Raw genomic sequence first — 24,095 nt, 5'->3', positions numbered from 1 at the left:
GTTGTTCAGGGATACCCAGAAGACACAGACTCAGGACTGGACTGACTTTGTAGATTGTGCCACTAAGGCTCTGGAAGGCTGGCTAATGGGAAGTAAGGTTAAGGACTATACAGGATTGTATAATTTGATCATGAGAGAACAAATACTTAACAACTGTCAAAACCAGCTATTGCATCAACACCTGATTGATTCTGATCTGACTTCTCCCCAAGAATTGGGAAAGAAGGCAGATAGATGGGTCAGGACTAGAGTTAAGCAGAAAAACCAGAACCAGGGCGGTGATCAGAAAAAGGCAGACCAGAAGGGTAATGATCAGAAACAAAAAGACCAGAAGTCTTCACCAGGCCCCCAAAAGGCTCAGGGGGAGGGTGGTCCCAAAAAGGATAAAAAGAAAGATGGCCAAAAGAAACCATGGTGCAACTATTGTAAGTCCAACTCACATTGGTTTAGTGAGTGCACCAAAAAGGATAAGCCCCCAGCCACCATTGCCCCTAAGGCAACTCTACCCCCTAGTTCAGCTGTAAGTGGTGGTTCCCAGCAAAAGGGTGTAGTAGGGTTAACCCTGGGAACTGAGGAGGATTCTGGCCTAGTCAGAGTACCTACTCAGGCTGTTCTGATCTGTGATGGGGACTTAGCTTTGTCCTCTACTGTAGGCCCCAGTAACCTGGGCAAGTACAGACAGACTCCTTTTATCAACCAAAGAATGGCTCAGGCCTACAGGGACACTGGGGCTAGTGTCACAATGGTGACACCTGCTTTTGTGGACCCTGGACAGATCATACTAGGTGAGAATTACCTAGTGACCAACGCTAGCAATGCCACTACCTCCCATAGTGTGGCTATTGTTAACTTCTCCTGGGGAGGGGTAACTGGCCTCAAGAAAGTTGTTGTTAGTTCAGACCTTCCTGAAGAGTGTTTACTGGGCAATGATCTTGAAACTTCAGTTTGGTCTGAAGTGGAGTATAGGACCCATGCAGAAATGCTGGGGATAGATGCACATGTCCTTGCTGTGACCAGGTCACAGGCCAATAAGTGCACCACTGAACAAGTGCTGAATCTTGAAACTATGGACCAGTCACAACCCAAGAGAAAGAGCAGTAGGGTTAAGGCTGTGCCTTCCCCCCTGCCTCAGGTGGTGGATCAGCCCTCCCAGGAGGATGATTCTGAGAGCCCTGAAGGAACTGTCCTAGAAGAACTTGAACCTGATCAGGTTCAGTTTCTTGGGACAGGGGGACCTTCAAGGGCAGATCTGAGGCAGGCTCAATTAGACTGCCCCTCTCTTGAACCCCTCAGACAGCTGGCTGCTGCTGAGGCTGCAGGGAATGCTCAAGGTACCCATAGAGTGTATTGGGATGAAGGGCTACTGTATTCAGAGGCTAGAGACCCCAAGCCTGGTGCATCCAGGAGGTTGGTCATACCACTGAAGTTCAGAGGCTTCCTTCTTACCTTGGCCCATGATATTCCCCTTGCAGGACATTTAGGCCAGAACAAGACCTGGGACAGGCTTGTCCCTCACTTTCACTGGCCCCACATGTCAGAAGATACTAAGGAGTTTTGTCACTCCTGTGTCACCTGCCAAGCCAGTGGCAAATCAGGTGGCACCACAAAGGCCCCCCTCATACCACTACCTGTGGTGGGGGTCCCCTTTGAAAGAGTGGGCATAGATATTGTAGGACCAATGGACCCACAAACAGCATCTGGGCACAGATTCATACTAGTGATAGTGGACCATGCCACCAGGTACCCAGAAGCAATTCCCCTGAGGACTACAACAGCTCCTGTTGTGGCAAGGGCCCTGCTTTGAGTATTCTCCAGAGTGGGCTTTCCAAAGGAGGTCATTTCTGACAGAGGTGCAAACTTCATGTCAGGATACTTGACTGCAATGTGGAAGGAGTGTGGTGTTAACTACAAGTTCACCACACCCTATCACCCACAGTGCAATGGGCTTGTTGAGAGATTCAACAAGACCCTAAAGGGAATGATAAAAGGATTACCAGACAAGCTTAGGCGAAGATGGGACATCCTTTTACCCTGCCTTCTGTTTGCTTACAGAGAGGTCCCACAAAAGGGGGTTGGCTACAGCCCTTTTGAGCTTTTGTTTGGGCATCCTGTAAGAGGACCCCTGTGTTTGGTGAGGGAAGGATGGGAGAGACCTCTCAGACAACCCAAACTAGACATAGTGGATTATGTACTTGGTCTCCGCTCCAGGATGGCAGAGTATATGAAGAAGGCTTCTAAAAACCTTGAGGCAAGCCAAGAACTCCAAAAAGCTTGGCATGACCAAAAGGCTGTACTGACTGTTTACCAGCCAGGACAGAAAGTGTGGGTGTTGGAGCCAGTGGCCCCAGCAGCACTCCAAGACAAATGGTCTGGGCCCCACACTATTGTTGAGAAAAAGGGAGAAGTCACCTACATGGTGGACCTTGGGACTCCCAGAAGCCCCCACAGGGTGCTTCATGTCAACAGATTGAAGGCATATGTTGACAGGGCAGACATGGGGCTACTCATGGCTACAGATGAGGGGCAGGAGGAAGAGAGTGACCCTCTCCCAGACCTGTTGACTCAGAACCCTGATGATGGCTCAGTTGATGGTGTGATCTTTTCTGACAGCCTCACTGTCCATCAGCAACAGGACTGCAGACAAGTTCTGCAATCCTACAGACATATGTTCTCTCTGACCCCAAGTCAGACAAACTGGTGCACCCATGAGGTGGACACTGGTGACAGTCTGCCTGTGAAGAGTAAAATCTACAGGCAACCTGACCATGTCAGGGACTGCATAAAAGTTGAGGTACAAAAGATGTTGGAGCTGGGAGTCATTGAACCTTCAGAGAGCCCTTGGGCTAGTCCTGTAGTTCTTGTGCCAAAACCTCACACCCAAGATGGTAAGAGAGAGATGAGGTTTTGCGTGGATTACAGAGGTCTCAATGCTGTCGCTAGGACAGATGCCCACCCAATACCTAGGGCAGATGAGCTCATTGACAGACTGGCAGCTGCTAAGTTTTTGAGCACATTTGACCTGACAGCAGGCTACTGGCAAATCAGACTAGCTGAGAGTGCAAAGGCCAAAACTGCTTTCTCGACCCCAGGAGGACATTATCAATTTGTGGTAATGCCCTTTGGTTTGAAGAATGCACCTGCCACTTTCCAAAGGTTGGTGAATCAAGTCCTTACTGGGTTGGATGATTATTGTGCAGCTTATCTTGATGATATTGCTGTCTTTAGCTCCACCTGGGAGGATCACCTGGTCCACCTGAGGAATGTTTTAGAGGCCCTGCAAAAGGCAGGCCTCACTATCAAGGCCACTAAGTGCCAGATAGGGCAGAGCAAGGTTGTATACCTGGGCCACCTAGTTGGTGGGGGTCAGGTTCAACCACTGGAGAGCAAGATCCAGACCATAAAGGACTGGACTCCTCCAACTACCCAGACTCAGGTCAGAGCTTTCTTGGGCCTGACTGGGTACTACAGAAAGTTTGTTAAGAACTATGGGTCCATAGTGACACCACTTAATGACTTGACCTCCAAGAAGATGCCAAAGAAAGTTCAGTGGACAGTAAGCTGTCAAAAAGCATTTGATGACCTGAAGCAGGCCATGTGCAGTGCACCTATTCTGAAAAGTCCAGACTACTCCAAAGAGTTCATTGTCCAGACAGATGCTTCTGAGTTAGGTGTGGGAGCTGTTCTTTCACAACTGAATGTAGATGGTCAAGACCAGCCCATTGCTTTTATAAGTAGAAGGCTGACCCCTAGAGAGAAACGTTGGTCAGCTATTGAGAGGGAGGCCTTTGCTGTGGTTTGGGCCCTGAAGAAGCTGAGGCCATACTTGTTTGGCACTCACTTCAAGATTCAGACAGACCATAAGCCCCTCTTGTGGCTAAATCAGATGAAGGGTGAAAATCCCAAACTTCTTAGGTGGTCCATTTCCCTACAGGGGATGGACTTCACAGTGGAACATAGACCTGGGACTGACCATGCCAATGCAGATGGACTCTCCAGATATTTCCACTTAGAACATGAAGACTCAACTGGTCAAGGTTAGTTTAATGTCCCTAAGTTTGGGGGGGGGGTTGTGTAGGAGAGTAGGGTCTGCTTTCTATGTTCACCCCCACTTTTTGCTTTTGCTTTACTGGTTTTCGACTTAGATGTGGCTGTGGGCCTGCTAATCAGACCCACAGCCCTGCTGTTCTCTCTCTAAATTAATACTATGTACTTTAGGTGCATAACCCATTTGGATAGGGTCACCTTATTGGCCCCTGTACAGTGTACCCTAGGTACCCAGGGCATAGGTGTACCCTAGGCCTACCAGGGGCTGCAGCATGTATTATGCCACCCCTGGCCTGGCCTTCCATTTTGACACAACTGGCTGATCACTCAGCTGGGGCAAGGTCGTGTAATCACCCCTTGCTTAGGTGTAGTATTCCTATACCTAACTTACATATAGACACATGTGTACCTATCAGTCACTCCTATGGCAGGCCTTAACAATCCTGGAGGCAGAGTGCTTGGTAACATGTGAGATGGTGCTCTAGCATGAGCTGAGCCTGTCTGCAGCTTTCGGAACCATGTCCTTATAGCTGTTCTATGATATAGCCTACCATATACTCTTAAAGTGCCTTATAATCTTAGACGGTTATGGTAACTATGGTTTGGCTTTATCGAAACATGTCGTGTAAGGTGTCTAACACTGTGGAATAATATCCCCATACCATTTCTGGACATGAGGATATTATTCCCCTCTTCTAGAGGGAAAGACATGTTAAAATCATACTTCACTGTTAGCCTCTGACCAAAGCCTCAGCATCACAAAATGGATGCTGCTGCCACGACACAAGTCTGACCTCCTGCAGCTGGGAGTGATCCCAGCCAGGGAGGCCTGGACAATAGGTTTCCTGCTTGGGGAGGTGCTAGCACCTCCCCAGACAGCCTTTAGTGTATTGGGGCAGGGTGGGCTGAAAGGAATGAGACATGCCTGGGGCACACAAGGTGTTCCTTGCATAGTCCAGTTCAAACCGGCGCTGGGGCACTCCAGCCCCAGCTCTGGTGCGAAACTGGACAAAGGGAAGTGGGTGTAACCACCCCCTCCCAGGTCCCACCCATAAGGCGTGACCTAGCAGGTATCCCAGCCCCCCAGATTAGTATAAGAGTGGGAGTTGGGCCTCAAGACTTTAGATTATCCTGAACCTGCAAACTTGAAAAGAAACTCTGGACCTTCGACATTCGACGAAAGAAGAAGACTGAAGAATCTCCCTTGTGGCCAAGGAGTGGCTACCCTGTGCAAACAGGCACCATCAAGAGACTACCCTTTGCTTTGCCCACGTTCTACGAGGAACCGACTGCAGAGCCCGACCAGAGCCTTGACTTCCAGACTTCTCCGACCCTGATCCACATCCACAGCAGAGCTGAGATCCGTGGAGGCGACGAGCGACGTGGGACCGGCTACCTTGGAAAAGTGGCTAGTAACTTCAAGCGCAGCTTCTGAGGCACCCTTGAAGTTGTGCACCGGGGATTGAGAAGCCCCAACCCCAAGCATCATCTGCACCGAAGATCAGCCCCCCACACTCCACGAGTCCTGCGTGGGGCCCTTCTGCATTTTCCTGCTTGCCGCGTCTGTCCGGTTGCTTGCCCGCTGGCTAGTGGCCTTTGTGACGATGCACCCTGAAATCTTCTGCACTGGTTTGGCTCCTCCAGACTGGCTCCCGCTTCTCTGCAAAGAAGAAGCACCCCAGACCTTCCTGGTCTGCACCAGAAGCAAGTCCTCCGTTCTTCGTGGGTTCCGCTTGCCAAGGCTTGGTGAGTCCTAGTCCAACTTCGACGCCGCCGACAGCAAGAGCCTTTGTGGGACAGCTCGCCTCCTGGTCCTGGTCGTCCTCGACGCTTCCTGGTCCTCCTGGCTGCAGCGACAAGCTTCACCTTCCCCTGCAATCTTCACGACATCGCCTGGTTCCTTCCTGGTTCCACGTGGTCACTGGCTAGTGACCTTGACTCTGTCCCTTCTGCTTGCAGGTCTCTCCTCTTCTTGATCCCAGCCTTGGGATCCACCGGACACTCTTCACTGACTTGCCTGTCAGCATCTTTCTTCAGGCACCCATAGGAGTCGACGACGAAAACCGACGCAACTTCACCCCTATGCACCCGCAGCCTGTGGGCTAGGTAACTTGGGTACTCCGGTGCTCATCAGGATAGTGACTATCCTAGTGTCTAGTTTTCCAGTCTCGACTTCCTAGCTACTCCGGAAGTGTCCTAAATCTATCGTTTTCTAAACTGTACTATTGCTAGTGACTTTTACGCATTACGCGTGAGTGTTTCCACTCTGCACACGAATCCCGTGGGCCTCCCACTTCCTAACTAAAGCTAGTGTAGTGCAGCCCCAGCGATTCCCTAGGCCTAGGCCTATTCTCTTTCCGTGACAGTGGTCCTTATACCACTTACTTAGTATATGGTTTGCGTGGCCCCTAGGGCCTAACTGTATTACTTACCTGTGTGACTTAATGTATGCTTGAATAAGACTGTGTTGTACTTACCTCTAATCTCATAAAGAGTGCTGAGGGTTTGACTAGAATAAATACACTTTATTTTATATATATATCTGTTGTGGTGTCCTTTCATTTGGTATTCAAGGGATTATATATGGTATCACAGCTGGCTTCACATGCCATTCAGAGTTTAGCCTAAGACTGCTCTTGTCCATGCTACCACTAGGATAGCTGGTCTATAAGGTTGACTTTACAACCAATCACCATAAGGGTATTTGGACTGATATAAGGTGTACACTAGAACTAGTGACATCATACATCAGGCCAACTTCTCACAACCACTGCACTGCCCTAAACCCTGAAACACCAGCCACAGTATGAACCCCCCACACTGCCAGAACACCACTGCACTGCCCTAAACCATGAAACACCACCCCCAGCACGACCCCCTACAATGCCCGAACACCACTGCACTGCCGTAAACCCTGAAACAGCATCCCCAGCACGACCCCCTACACTGCCCAAACACCACTGCACTGCCCTAAACCTTGAAACACCAGCCCCATCACAACCCCCTACACTGCCTGAACACCGCTGCTCTAATCCCTGAAACACCACCCCCAGCACGACCCCCTACTCTGCCCGAATACCATTGCACTGCCCTAAACCCTGATAGACCACCCCCTGCACGACCCCCTACACTGCCCGAACACCACTGCACTGCCCTAAACCCTGAAACACCACCCCCAGGACAACCCCCTACACTGCCCGAACACCACAGCTCTGCCCGAAACCCTGAAACACCAGCCCCAGCACTACCCCCTACATTGCCCGAACACCACTGCACTGCCCTGAATCCTGCAACACCAGCCCCAGCACAACCCCCTACACTGCCCGAATACCACTGCACTGCCCTGAACCCTGCTACACCAGCCCCAGCACGACACCCTTCACTGCCCGAACACCACTGCACTGCCCTGAACCCTGCAACACCAGCCTCAGCATGACCCCCTACACTGCCCGAACACCACTGCACTGCCCTAAACCCTGAAATACCACCCCCAGCAAGACCCCCTACACTGCCCGAACACCACTGCCCTAAACCATGAAACACCACCCCCAGCACGACCCCCTACAATGCCCGAACACCACTGCACTGCCGTAAACCCTGAAACAGCAGCCCCAGCACGAACCCCTACACTGCCCAAACACCACTGCACTGCCCTAAACCTTGAAACACCAGCCCCATCACAACCCCCTACACTGCCTGAACACCGCTGCCCTAATCCCTGAAACACCACCCCCAGCACGACCCACTACTCTGCCCGAATACCATTGCACTGCCCTAAACCCTGAAAGACCACCCCCTGCATGACCCCCTACACTGCCCGAACACCACTGCACTGCCCTAAACCCTGAAACACCACCCCCAGGACAACCCCCTACACTGCCCGAACACCACAGCTCTGCCCTAAACCCTGAAACACCAGCCCCAGCACTACCCCCTACATTGCCCGAACACCACTGCACTGCCCTGAATCCTGCAACACCAGCCCCACCACAACCCCCTACACTGCCCGAATACCACTGCACTGCCCTGAACCCTGCTACACCAGCCCCAGCACGACACCCTTCACTGCCCGAACACCACTGCACTGCCCTGAACCCTGCAACACCAGCCTCAGCATGAACCCCTACACTGCCCGAACACCACTGCACTGCTCTGAACCCTGAAACACCAGCCCCAGCACAACCCACTACATTGCTCGAACACCACTGCCCTAAAGCCTGAAACACCAGACCCAGCACGTCCCCCTACACTGCCCGAACACCACTGCTCTGCTGCAAACCCTGAAACACTAGCACCAGCACTACCCCCTACACTGCCTGAACACCACTGCACTGCCCTAAACCCTGAAACACCACCCCCTGCAAGACCCCCTACACTGCCCAAACACCACTGCCCTAAACCCTGAAACACCACCCCCAGCGAGACCCCCTACACTGCCCGAACACCACTGCCCTAAACCCTGAAACACCAGCCACAGCACGATCCCCTACACTGCCCGAACACCACTGCACTGCCCTAAACCCTGAAACACCACCCCCAACACGACCCCCTACACCGCCGGAACACCACTTCACTGCCCTAAACCCTGAACACCAGCCCCAGCACGATCCCCTACACTGCCGAACTCCACTGCAGTGCCCTAAACCCTGAAACACCAGCCCCAGCACAACGCCCACACTGCCAGAACACCACTGCACTGCCCTAAACCATGAAACACCACCCCCAGCACGACCCCCTACAATGTCCGAACACCACTGCACTGCCCTAAATCCTGAAATACCAGCCCCAGCACGACCCCCTACACTGCCCGAACACCACTGCCCTGCCTTAAACCCTAAAACACCACGCCAGCACGACCTCTCACACTGCCCGAACACCACTGCACTGCCCTAAACCCTGAAACACCAGCCCCAGCACAATGCCCACACTGCCAGAACACCACTGCACTGCCCTAAACCATGAAACACCACCCCCAGCATGACTCCTTACACTGTCTGAACACCACTGCACTGCCCTAAACCATAAAACACCAGCCACAGCACTACCCCCTACACTGCCCGAACACCGCAGCCCTGCCTTAAACCCTAAAACACCACGCCAGCACGACCTCTCACACTGCCCAAACACCACTGCACTGCCCTAAACCCTGAAACACCAGCCCCCACATGACCCCCTACACTGCCTGAACACCACTGCACTGCCCTAAACCCTGAAACACCAGCCCCAGCATGAACCCCTACATTGCCCGAAAACCACTGCACAGCCCTAAACCCTAAAACACCACCCACAGCATGTCCCCCTACACTGCCCGAACACCACTGCACTGCCCTAGACCCTGAAACACCACCCCCAGCACGACCCCCTACACTGCCCGAACACCACTGCTCTGCCCTAAACCCTAAAACACCACCCCAGCACGTCCCCCTACACTGCCCGAACACCACAGCTCTGCCCTAAACACTGAAACACCACACCGCATGACCCCTACACTGCCTGAATACTACTGCCCTAAACCCTGAAACACCACCCCCAGCAAGACCCCCTACACTGCCCGAACACCACTGCCCTAAGCCTTGAAACACCACCCCCTGCAAGACCTCATACACTGCCCGAACACCACTGCATCACTGCCCTAAACCCTGAAACACCACCCCCAGCACGACCCCCTACTCTGCCCGAACACCATTGCAATGCCCTAAACCCTGAAAGACCATCCCCTGCACGACCCCCTACACTGCCCGAACACCACTGAACTGCCCTAAACCCTGCAACACCAGCCCCTACACTGCCCGAACACCACTGCACTGCCCTAAACCCTGAAACACCACCCCCAGCATGACCCCCTACACTGCCCGAACACCACTGCCCTAAACCCTGAAACACCACCCCCAGCGAGACCCCCTACACTGCCCGAACACCACTGCACAACTGCACTAACCCCTGAAACACCAGCCACAGCACGATTCCCTATACTGCCCGAACACCACTGTACTGCCCTAAACCCTGAAACACCACCCCCAGCACAACCCCCTACACTGCCGGAACACCACTGCACATCCCTAAACTCTGAAACACCAGCCCCAGCACGACCACCTACACTGCCGGAACACCACTGCCCTAAACCCTGAAACACCACCCCCAACAAGACCCCCTACACTGCCCGAACACCACTGCCGTAAGCCCTGAAACACCACCCACTGCAAGACCCCTACACTGCCCGAACACCACTGCACCAGTGCCCTAAACCCTGAAACAACAGCCCCAGCACGATCCCCTACACTGCCTGAACACTTCTGCACTGCCCTGAACCCTGAAACACCACCCCCACCACGACCAACTACACTGCCCGAACACCACTGCACTGCCCTAAACCCTGAAACACCACCCGAGCACGACCCCCTACACTCCCTGAACACCACTGAACTGCCCTTAACCCTGCAACACCATCCCCTGCACAATCCCCTACACTGCCCGAACACTACTGCACTGCCCTAAACCCTGAAACACCACCCCGAGCACGACCCCCTACACTCCCCGAACACCACTGAACTGCCCTAAACCCTGCAACACCATCCCCAGCACAACCCCCTACACTGCCCGAACACCACTGCACTGCCCTAACACCTAAAAAACCACGCTGCATCACCCCTACACTGCCCGAACACCACTGCACTGCCCTAAACCCTGAAACACCACCCCAGCTTGATCCCCTACACTGCCCGAACACAACTGCACTGCCCTAAACCCTGAAACACCACCCCGAGCACGACCCCCTACACTCCCTGAACACCACTGAACTGCCCTAAACCCTGCAACACCATCCCCTGCACAATCCCCTACACTGCCCGAACACTACTGCACTGCCCTAAACCCTGAAACACCACCCCGAGCACGACCCCCTACACTCCCCGAACACCACTGAACTGCCCTAAACCCTGCAACACCATCCCCAGCACAACCCCCTACACTGCCCGAACACCACTGCACTGCCCTAACACCTAAAAAACCACGCTGCATCACCCCTACACTGCCCGAACACCACTGCACTGCCCTAAACCCTGAAACACCACCCCGAGCACGACCCCCTACACTCCCCGAACACCACTGAACTGCCCTAAACCCTGCAACACCATCCCCAGCACAACCCCCTACACTGCCCGAACACCACTGCACTGCCCTAACACCTAAAAAACCACGCTGCATCACCCCTACACTGCCTGAACACCACTGCACTGCCCTAAACCCTGAAACACCACCCCAGCACGATCCCCTACACTGCCCGAACACAACTGCACTGCCCTAAACCCTGAAATACCAGCCCCAGCACGACCCCCTACACTCCCCTAACACCACTGGACTGCCCTAAACCCTGCAACACCAGCCCCAGCACGAACCCCTACACTGCCCAAACACCACTTCACTGGCCTAAACCCTGAAACACAACCCCCAGCAAGACCCCCTACACTGCCCGAACACCACTGCCCTAAACCATGAAACACCACCCCTAGCATGACCCCTTACACTGCCTGAACACTACTGCACTGCCCTACACCCTGAAACACCACCCCCAGCATGACCACCTACACTGTCCGAACACCACTGCACTGCCCTAAACCCAGAAACGCTACCCCCAGCATGACCCCCTACACTGCCGGAACACCACTGCACTGCCCTAAACCCTGAAACACCAGCCCCAGCACGACCCCCTACACTGCCGGAACACCACTGCACTGCCCTAAACCCTGAAACAACAGCCCCAGCACGATCCCCTGCACTGCTGGAACACCTCTGCACCGCCCTAAACCCTGATTCACCAGCCCCAGCACGACCCCCTACACGTCCCGAACACCACTGCACTGCCCTAAACCCTGCAACACCAGCCCCAGCACGATCCCCTACACTGTCCGAACACCACTGCCCTAAACCCTGAAACACCACCGCCAACAAGACTCCCTACACTGCCCGAACACCACTGCTGTAAGCCCTGAAACACCAGCCACTGCAAGACCGCTACACTGCCCGAACACCACTGCACCACTGCCCTAAACCCTGAAACACCAGCCCCAGCACAATCCCCTACACTGCCTGAACACTTCTGCACTGCCCTAAACCCTGAAACACCCCCCCAGCACGACCACCTACACTGCCCGAACACCACTGCACTGCCCTAAACCCTGAAACTCCACCTCCAGCACGACCCCCTACACTCCCCGAACACCACTGAACTGCCCTAAACCCTGCAACACCAGCCCCAGCATGATCCCCTACACTGCCCGAACACCACTGCACTGCCCTAAACCCTGAAACACCACCCCCAGCAAGACCACCTACACTGCCCGAACACCACTGCCCTAAACCCTGAAACACCACTCCCAGCAAGACACCCTACACTGCCCGAACACCACTGCCCTAAACCCTGAAACACCACCCCCTGCAAGACCCCCTACACTGCCCGAACACCACTGCACCACTGCTCTAAACCCTGAAACACCAGCAACAGCACGATCCCCTACACTGCCCGAACACCACTGTACTGCCCTAAACCCTGAAACACCACCCCCAGCACAACCCCCTACACTGCCGGAACACCACTGCACAGCCCTAAACTCTGAAACACTAGCCCCAGCACGACCACCTACACTGCCGGAACACCACTGCCCTAAACCCTGAAACACCACCTCCAACAAGACCCCCTACACTGCCCGAACACCACTGCTGTAAGCTCTGAAACACCTCCCACTGCAAGACCGCTACACTGCCCGAACACCACTGCACCACTGCCCTAAACCCTGAAACACCAGCCCCAGCACGATCCCCTACACTGCCTGAACACTTCTGCACTGCCCTAAACCCTGAAACACCACCCCCAGCACGACTACCTACACTGCCCGAACACCACTGTACTGCCCTAAACCCTGAAACTCCACCTCCAGCACGACCCCCTACACTCCCCGAACACCACTGAACTGCCCTAAACCCTGCAACACCAGCCCCAGCATGATCCCCTACACGGCCCGAACACCACTGCACTGCCCTAAACCCTGAAACACCACCCCCAGCAAGACCACCTACACGGCCCGAACACCACTGCCCTAAACCCTGAAACACCACGCCCAGCAAGACACCCTACACTGCCCGAACACCACTGCCCTAAACCCTGAAACACCACCCCCTGCAAGACCCCCTACACTGCCCGAACACCACTGCACCACTGCTCTAAACCCTGAAACACCAGCAACAGCACGATCCCCTACACTGCCCGAACACCACTGTACTGCCCTAAACCCTGAAACACCACCCCTAGCACAACCCCCTACACTGCCGGAACACCCCTGCACAGCCCTAAACTCTGAAACACCAGCCCCAGCACGACCACCTACACTGCCGGAACACCACTGCACTGCCCTAAACCCTGAATCACCAGCCCCAGCATGACCCCTACACTCCCCGAACACCACTGCACTGCCCTAAATCCTGCAACACCACCACCAGCACGATCCCCTACACTACCCGAACACCACTGCACTGCTCTAAACCATGAAACACCACCCCAGCACGAACCCCACACTGCCCGAACACCACTACACTGCCCTAAACCCTGAAACACCACCACCAGCACGACCCCTTACAATGCCAGAACACCACTACACTGCCCTAAACCCTGAAACACTAGCCCCAGCATGACCCCCTACACTGACCGAACACCACTGCCCTAAACCCTGAAACACCACCCCCAGCACCACCCCTACACTGCCCGAACACCACTGCCATAAACCCTGAAACACCACCCCCAGCACGACCCTCTACTCTGCCCGAACACCACTGCACTGCCCTAAACCCTGAAACACCACCCCCTGCACGTCCCCCTACACTGCCCAAACACCACTGCACTGCCCTAAACCCTGAAACACCACCCCCAGCACAACCCCCTACACTGCCCGAACACCACTGCACTGCCCTAATCCCTACAACAGCACCCCAGCACGACCCCCTACACAGCCCAAACACTACTGCACTGCCCTAAACCTTAAAACACCACCCCCAGCATGACCCCCTACACTGCCCGAACACCACTGCACTGCCCAAAACCTTAAAACACCACCCCCAGCAGGACCTCCTATACTACCCCAATACCACTGCACTGCCCTAAACCAAGAAACACCACCCCCAGCACAACCCCCTACACTGCCCAAACACTACTGCACTGCCCTAAACCTTAAAACACCACCCCCAGCATGACTCCTTACACTGTCTGAACACCTCTGCACTGCCCTAAACCATAAAACACCAGCCCCAGCACTACCCCCTACACTGCCCGAACACCACTGCCCTGCCCTAAACCCTAAAACACCACCCCAGCATGACCTCTCACACTGCCCGAACGCCACTGCACTGCCCTAAGCCCTGAAACACCAGCCCCCGCACAACCCCCTGCTCAGCCCCAACACCACTGCACTGCCCTAAACCCTGAAACACCAGCCCCCACACGACCCCTTACACTGCCTGAACACCACTGCACTGCCCTAAACCCTGAAACACCAGCCCCAGCATGAACCCCTACATTGCCCGAAAACCACTGCACAGCCCTAAACCCTAAAACACCACCCACAGCATGTCCCCCTACACTGCCCGAACACCACCGCACTGCCCTAGAACCTGAAACACCACCCCCAGAACAACCCCCTACACTGCCCGAACACCACTGCTCTGCCCTAAACCCTAAAACACCACCTCCAGCACGTCCCCCTACACTGCCCGAACACCACAGCTCTGCCCTAAACCCTGAAACACCACGCCGCATGACCCCTACACTGCCTTAACACTACTGCCCTAAACCCTGAAACACCACCCCCAGCAACACCCCCTACACTGCCCGAACACCACTGCCCTAAGCCCTGAAACACCACCCCCTGCAAGACCACCTACACTGCCCGAACACCACTGCACCACTGCCCTAAACCCTGAAACACCACCCCCAGCACGACCCCCTACTCTGCCTGAACACCATTGCACTGCCCTAAACCCTGAAAGACCACCCCCTGCATGACCCCCTACACTGCCCAAACACCACTGCACTGCCCTAAACCCTGAAACACCACCCCCAGGACAACCACCTACACTGCCTGAACATCAGTGCACTGCCCTAAACCCTGAAACACCACCCCCAGCACAACCCCCTACACTGCCCGAACACCACTGCACTGCCCTAACACCTGAAACACCACACCGCATGACCCCTACACTGCCTGAACACCACTGCACTGCCCTAAACCCTGAAACATCACGCCGCACAACCCCCTACACTGCCCGAACACCACTGCACTGCCCTAAACCCTGAAACACCAGCCCCAGCACTACCCCTACATTGCCCGAACACCACTGCACTGCCCAGAATCCTGCAACACCAACCCCAGCACAACCCCCTACACTGCCCGAATACCACTGGACTGCTCTGAACCCTGCTACACCAGCCCCAACACGACCCACTACATTGCTCGAACACCACTGCCCTAAAGCCTGAAACACCACCCCAGCACGTCCCGCTACACTGCCCGAACACCACTGCTCTGCTGCAAACCCTGAAACACTAGCACCAGCACTACCCCCTACACTGCCCGAACACCACTGCACTGCCCTAAACCCTGAAACACCACCCCCTGCAAGACCCCCTACACTGCCCAAACACCACTGCCCTAAACCCTGAAACACAACCCCCAGCGAGACACCCTACACTGCCCGAACACCACTGCCCTAAACCCTGAAACACCAGCCACAGCACGATCCCCTACACTGCCCGAACACCACTGCACTGCCCTAAACCCTGAAACACCACCCCCAGCACGACCCCCTACTCCGCCGGAACACCACTGCACTGCCCTAAACCCTGAACACCAGCCCCAGCATGATCCCCTATACTGCCGAACTCCACTGCACTGCCCTAAACCCTGAAACACCAGCCCCAGCACAACGCCCAAACTGCCAGAACACCACTGCACTGGCCTAAACCATGAAACACCACCCCCAGCACGACCCCCTACAATGTCCGAACACCACTGCACTGCCCTAAACCCTGAAATACCAGCCCCAGCACGACCCCCTACACTCCCCCAACACCACTGAACTGCCCTAAACTCTGCAACCCCAGCCCCAGCCCCTACACTGCCCGAACACCACTGCACTGCCCTAAACCCTGAAATACCACTCCCAGCAAGACCCCCTACACTGCCCGAACACCACTGCCCTAAACCCTGAAACACCACCCCCAGTGAGACCACCTACACTGCCCGAACACCACTGCACAACTGCACTAAACCCTGAAACACCAGCCCCAGCACGATCCCCTACACTGCCCGAACACCACTGCACTGCCCTAAACCCTGAAACACCAGCCACAGCATGAACCCTCCACACTGCCAGAACACCACTGCACTGCCCTAAACCATGAAACACCACCCCCAGCACGACCCCCTACAATGCCCGAACACCACTGCACTGCCGTAAACCCTGAAACAGCAGCCCCAGCACGACCCCCTACACTGCCCAAACTCCACTGCACTGCCCTAAACCTTGAAACACCAGCCCCATCACAACCCCCTACACTGCCTGAACACCGCTGCCCTAATCCCTGAAACACCACCCCCAGCACGACCCCCTACTCTGCCCGAATACCATTGCACTGCCCTAAACCCTGAAAGACCACCCCCTGCACGACCCCCTACACTGCCCGAACACCACTGCACTGCCCTAAACCCTGAAACACCACCCCCAGGACAACCCCCTACACTGCCCGAACACCACAGCTCTGCCCTAAACCCTGAAACACCAGCCCCAGCACTACCCCCTACGTTGCCCGAACACCACTGCACTGCCCTGAATCCTGCAACACCAGCCCCAGCACAACCCCCTACACTGCCCGAATACCACTGCACTGCCCTGACCCCTGCTACACCAGCCCCAGCACTACACCCTTCACTGCCCGAACACCACTGCACTGCCCTGAACCCTGCAACACCAGCCCCAGCACGACCCACTACATTGCTCGAACACCACTGCCCTAAAGCCTGAAACACTAGCCCCAGCACGTCCCCCTACACTGCCCGAACACCACTGCGCTGCTGCAAACCCTGAAACACTAGCACCAGCACTACCCCCTACACTGCCCGAACACCACTGCACTGCCCTAAACCCTGAAACACCACCCCCTGCAAGACCCCCTACACTGCCCAAACACCACTGCCCTAAACCCTGAAACACCACCCCCAGCGAGACCCCCTACACTGCCCGAACACCACTGCCCTAAACCCTGAAACACCAGCCACAGCACGATCCCCTACTATGCCCGAACACCACTGCACTGCCCTAAACCCTGAAACACCACCCCCAGCACGACCCCCTACACCGCCGGAACACCACTGCACTGCCCTAAACCCTGAACACCAGCCCCAGCACGATCCCCTACACTGCCGAACTCCACTGCACTGCCCTAAACCCTGAAACACCAGCCCCAGCACAACGCCCACACTGCCAGAACACCACTGCACTGCCCTAAACCATGAAACACCACCCCCAGCACGACCCCCTACAATGTCCGAACACCACTGCACTGCCCTAAATCCTGAAATACCAGCCCCAGCACGACCCCCTACACTCCCCTAACAGCACTGAACTGCCCTAAACCCTGCAACCCCAGCCCCAGCCCCTACACTGCTCGAACACCACTGCACTTCCCTAAACCCTGAAATACCACCCCCAGCAAGACCCCCTACACTGCCCGAACACCACTGCCCTAAACCCTGAAACACCACCCCCAGCGAGACCCCCTACACTGCCCAAACACCACTGCACAACTGCACTAAACCCTGAAACACCAGCCCCAGCACGATCCCCTACACTGTCCGAACACCACTGCACTGCCCTAAACCCTGAAACACCAGCCACAGCATGAACCCCCCACACTGCCAGAACACCACTGCACTGCCCTAAACCATGAAAGACCACCCCCAGCACGACCCCCTTCCACTGCCTGAACACCACTGCACTGCCCTAAACCCTGAAACACCAGCCCCAGCATGAACCCCTACATTGCCCGAAAACCACTGCACAGCCCTAAACCCTAAAACACCACCCACAGCATGTCCCCCTACACTGCCCGAACACCACTGCACTGCCCTAGAACCTGAAACACCACCCCCAGCACAACCCCCTACACTGCCCGAACACCACTGCTCTGCCCTAAACCCTAAAACACCACCTCCAGCACGTCCCCCTACACTGCCCGAACACCACAGCTCTGCCCTAAACCCTGAAACACCACGCCGCATGACCCCTACACTGCCTTAACACTACTGCCCTAAACCCTGAAACACCACCCCCAGCAAGACCCCCTACACTGCCCGAACACCACTGCCCTAAGCCCTGAAACACCACCCCCTGCAAGACACCCTACACTGCCCGAACACCACTGCACCACTGCCCTAAACCCTGAAACACCACCCCCAGCACGACCCCCTACTCTGCCTGAACACCATTGCACTGCCCTAAACCCTGAAAGACCACCCCCTGCACGACTCCCTACACTGCCCAAACACCACTGCCCTAAACCCTGAAACACCACGCCCAGCAAGACACCCTACACTGCCCGAACACCACTGCCCTAAACCCTGAAACACCACCCCCTGCAAGACCCTCTACACTGCCCAAAAACCACTGTCCTAAACCCTGAAACACCACCCCCAGCGAGACCCCCTACACTGCCTGAATACCACTTCACTGCCCCGAACCCTGCTACACCAGCCCCAGCACGACACCCTTCACTGCCCGAACACCACTGCACTGCCCTGAACCCTGCAACACCAGCCCCAGAATGACCTCCTACACTGCCCGAACACCACTGCACTGCCCTAAAGCCTGAAACACCAGCCCCAGCACTACCCCCTACACTGCCCGAACACCACTGCACTGCCCTAAACCCTGAAACACCACCCCCTGCAAGACCCCCTACACTGCCCAAACACCACTGCCCTAAACCCTGAAACACCACCCCCAGCGAGACCCCCTACACTGCCCGAACACCACTGCCCTAAACCCTGAAACACCAGCCACAGCACGATCCCCTACACTGCCCGAACACTACTGCACTGCCCTAGACCCTGAAACACCACCCCCAGCACGACCCCCTACACCGCCGGAACACCACTGCACTGCCTAAACCCTGATTCACCAGTCCCAGCACGACCCCCTACACTTCCCGAACACCACTGCACTGCCCTAAACCCTGACCACCAGCCCCAGAACGATCCCCTACACTGCCCGAACTCCACTGCACTGCCATAAACCCTGAAACACCAGCCCCAGCACAACGTCCACACTGCCAGAACACCACTGCACTGCCCTAAACCATGAAACACCACCCCCAGCACGACCCCCGACAATATCCGAACACCACTGCACTGCCCTAAACCCTGAAATACCAGCCCCAGCACGACCCCCTACACTCCCCTAACACCAATGAACTGCCCTAAACCCTGCAACCCCAGCCCCAGCCCCTATACTGCCCGAACACCACTGCACTGCCCTAAACCCTGAAATACCACCCCCAGCTAGACCCCCTACACTGCCCGAACACAACTGCCCTAAACCCTGAAACACCACCCCCAGCGAGACCCCCTACACTGCATGAACACCACTGCACAACTGCACTAAACCCTGAAACACCAGCCACAGCACGATCCCCTACACTGCCCGAACACTACTGCACTGCCCTAAACCCTGAAACACCACCCCCAGCACGACCACCTACACTGTCCGAACACCACTGGACTGCCCTAAACCCAGAAACACTACCCCCAGCATGACCCCCTACACTGCCGGTACACCACTGCACTGCCCTATACCCTGAAACACTAGCCCCAGCAAGGCCCCCTACACTGCCGGAACACCACTGCGCTGCCCTAAACCCTGAAACAACAGCCCCAGCACGATCCCCTACACTGCTGGAACACCTCTGCACTGCCCTAAACCCTGATTCACCAGCCCCAGCATGACCCCCTACAATTCCCGAACACCAATGCACTGCCCTAAACCCAGCAACACCAGCCCCAGCACGATCCCCTACACTGTCCGAACACCACTGCACTGCCCTAAACCCTGAAACACCAGCCACAGCACGACCCCCTACACTGTCCGAACACCACTGCACTGCCCTAAACCCTGAAACACCAGCCACAGCACGACCCCCTACACTGCCCAAACACAACTGCACTGCCCTAAACCTTGAAACACCAGCCCCATCACAACCCCCTACAATGCCTGAACACCGCTGCCCTAATCCCTGAACCACCACCCCAGCACTACCCCCTACTCTGCCCGAACACCATTGCACTGCCCTAAACCCTGAAAGACCACCCCCTGCACGACCCCCTATACTGCCCGAACAACACTGCACTGCCCTAAACCCTGAAACACCACCACCAGGACAACCCCCTACACTGCCCGAACATCACTGCACTGCCCTAAACCCTGAAACACCACCCCCAGCACAACCCCCTACATTGCCCGAACACTACTGCACTGCCCTAACACCTGAAACACCACGCCGCATGACCCCTACACTGCCTGAACACCACAGCACTGCTCTAAACCCTGAAACACCACCCCCAGCATGACCCCCTACACTCCCCGAACACCACTACACTGCCCTAAATCCTGCAACACCACCCCCAGCACGATCCCCTACACTGCCCGAACACCACTTCACTGCCCTAAACCCTAAAACACCATCCCCAGCACGACCCTCAAACTGCCATTACACCACTGCACTGCCCTAAACCATGAAACACCACCCCCAGAACGACCCCCACACTGCCCGAACACCACTGCACTGCCCTAAACCCTGAAACACCACCACCAGCACGACCCCCTACAATGCCCGAACACCACTACAGTGCCCTAAACCCTGAAACACCAGCCCCAGCATGAGCCCCTACACTGCCCGAACACCAGTGCCCAAAACCCTGAAACACCCCCTGAAACACCATACCCAGCACGACCCCCTACTCTGCCCGAACACCAGTGCCCTAAACCCTGAAACACCATTACCAGCACGACCCCCTACTCTGCCCGAACACCACTGCACTGCCCTAAACCCTGAAACACCACCCCCAGCACAACCCCCTACACTGCCCGAACACCACTGCACTGCCCTAATCCCTAAAACACCACCCCAGCACGACCCCCTACACTGCCCAAACACTACTGAACTGCCCTAAACCTTAAAACACCACCCCCAGCATGACCCCCTACACTGCCCGAACACCACTGCACTGCCCAAAACCCTAAAACACCACCCCCAGCAGGACCTCCTATACTACCTGAATACCACTGCACTGCACTAAACCAAGAAACACCACCCCCAGCACAACCCCCTACACTGCCCGAACACCACTGCACTGCCCTAATCCCTAAAACACCCCCGCAGCATGACCCCTACACTGCCCAAACACTACTGCACTGCCCTAAACCTTAAAACACCACCCCCAGCATGACCCCTTACACTGCCTGAACACCACTGCACTGCCCTAAACCATAAAACACCAGCCCCAGCACAAACCCCTACACTGCCCGAACTCCACTGCACTGCCCTAAACCCTAAAACTCCAGCCCCAGCACTACCCCTTACACTGCCCGAACACCACTGCCCTGCCCTAAACCCTAAAACACCACCCCAGCATGACCTCTCACACTGCCTAAACTCCACTGCACTGCCCTAAGCACTGAAACACCAGCCCCGCACGACCCCCTACTCAGCCCCAACACCACTGCACTGCCCTAAACCCTGAAACACCAGCCCCCGCACGACCTCCTGCACTGCCTGAACACCACTGCACTCCCCTAAACTCTGAAACACCAGCCCCAGCATGAACCCCTACATTGCCCGAAAACCACTGCACAGCCCTAAACCCTAAAACACCACCCACAGCATGTCCCCCTACACTGCCCGAACAACACTGCACTGCCCTAGACCCGGAAACACCACCCGCAGCACGACCCCCTACACTGCCAGAATACCACTGCTCTGCCCTAAACCCTGAAATACCACCCCCAGCACATCCCCCTACACTGCCCGAACACCACAGCTCTGCCCTAAACCCTGAAACACCAGCACGACCCCTACACTGCCTGGACACCACTGCTCTCCTCTAAACCCTAAAACACAAGCCCCAGCACGACCCCCTACAATGCCCGTACACCACTGCTCTGCCCTAAACCCTGAAACACCACCCCCAGCAGGGCCCCCTACACTGCCCGAACACCACTGCACTGCCCTAAACACTGAAACACCACGCCGCACAACCCCCTACATTGCCCGAACACCACTGCACTGCTCTGAATCCTGCAACACCAGCCCCAGCACAACCCCCTACACTGCCTGAACACCACTGCACTGCCCTGAACCCTGCAACACCAGCCCCAGCACGACCCCCTTCACTGCCCGAACACCACTGCACTGCCCTGAACCCTGCAACACCAGCCCCAGCATGACCCCCTACAATGCCCGAACTCCACTGCACTGCCCTAAACCCTAAAACACCAGCCCCAGCACTATCCCCTGCACTGCCCGAACACCACTGCCCTATACCCTAAAACCCCAACCCCAGCACGACCCCTCACACTGCCCGACCACCACTGCCCTGCCCTAAACCCTGAAACACCAGCACCCCGCACAACCCCCCTACACTGCCTGAACACCACTGCCCTAAACCCTGAAACACCACCCCCAGCAATACCCCCTATACTGCCCGAACACCACTGCACCACAGCCCTAAACCCTGAAACATCAGCCCCTGCACGATCCCCTACACTGCCCGAACACTTCTGCACTGCCCTAAACCCTGAAACACCACCCCAACATGACCACCTACACTGCCCGAACACCACTGCACTGCCCTAAACCCCAAAACACCACCCACAGCACAACCCCCTTCACTGCCGGAACACCACTGCACTGCCCTAAACCCTGAAATTCCAGCCCCAGCACGATCCGCTACACTCCCCTAACACCACTGAACTGCCCTAAACCCTGCAACACCAGCCCCAGCACGATCCCCTACACTGCCCGAACACCACTGCACTGCCCTAATCCCTGAAACACCCCCCCAGCAAGACCCCCTACACTGCCCGAACACCACTGCCCTAAACCCTGAAACACCACCCCCAGCGAGACCCCCTACACTGTCCGAACACCACTGCACCACTGCCCTAAACCCTGAAACACCAGCCACAGCACGATTCCCTACACTGCCCGAACACTACTGCACTGCCCTAGACCCTGAAACACCACCCCCAGCACAACCACCTAAACTGTCCGAACACAACTGCACTGCCCTAAACCCTGAAACACCACCCCCAGCACAACCCCCTACAATGCCAGAACACTACTGCACTGCCCTAAACCCTGAAAAACCACCCCCAGCACGTCCCCCTACACTGCCCATACACCACAGCTCTGCCCTAAAACCTGAAATACCAGCACCAGCACGACCCCCTACCCTGCCTGGACACCACTGCTCTCCTCTAAACCCTGAAACACCAGCCCCAGCACGACCCCCTACAATGACCGTACACCACTGCTCTGCCCTATACCTGAAACACCACCCCCAGCACGGCCCCCTACACTGCCCGAACACCACTGCACTGTCCTAAACCCTGAAACACCACGCTGCACAACCCCCTACACTGCCCGAACACCACTGCACTGCCCTAAACCCTGAAACACAAGCCCCAGCACTACCCCCTACATTGCCCGAACACCACTGCACTGCCCTGAATCCTGCAACACCAGCCCCAGCACAACCCCCTACACTGCCCAAACACCATTGCACTGCCCTGAACCCTGCAACACCAGCCCCAGCATGACCTCCTACACTGCCTGAACACCACTGCACTGCCCTGAACCCTCAAACACCACCCCCAGCACAACTCACTACACTGCTCGAACATCACTGCCCTAAACCCTGAAACACCAGCCACAGCACGTCCCCCTACACTGCCCG

This window comes from Triturus cristatus, chromosome 1_1, assembly GCF_964204655.1.
Source record: "Triturus cristatus chromosome 1_1, aTriCri1.1, whole genome shotgun sequence".
Lineage (NCBI taxonomy): Eukaryota > Metazoa > Chordata > Amphibia > Caudata > Salamandridae > Triturus > Triturus cristatus.
Note: the sequence above shows the minus strand (reverse complement) of the source record.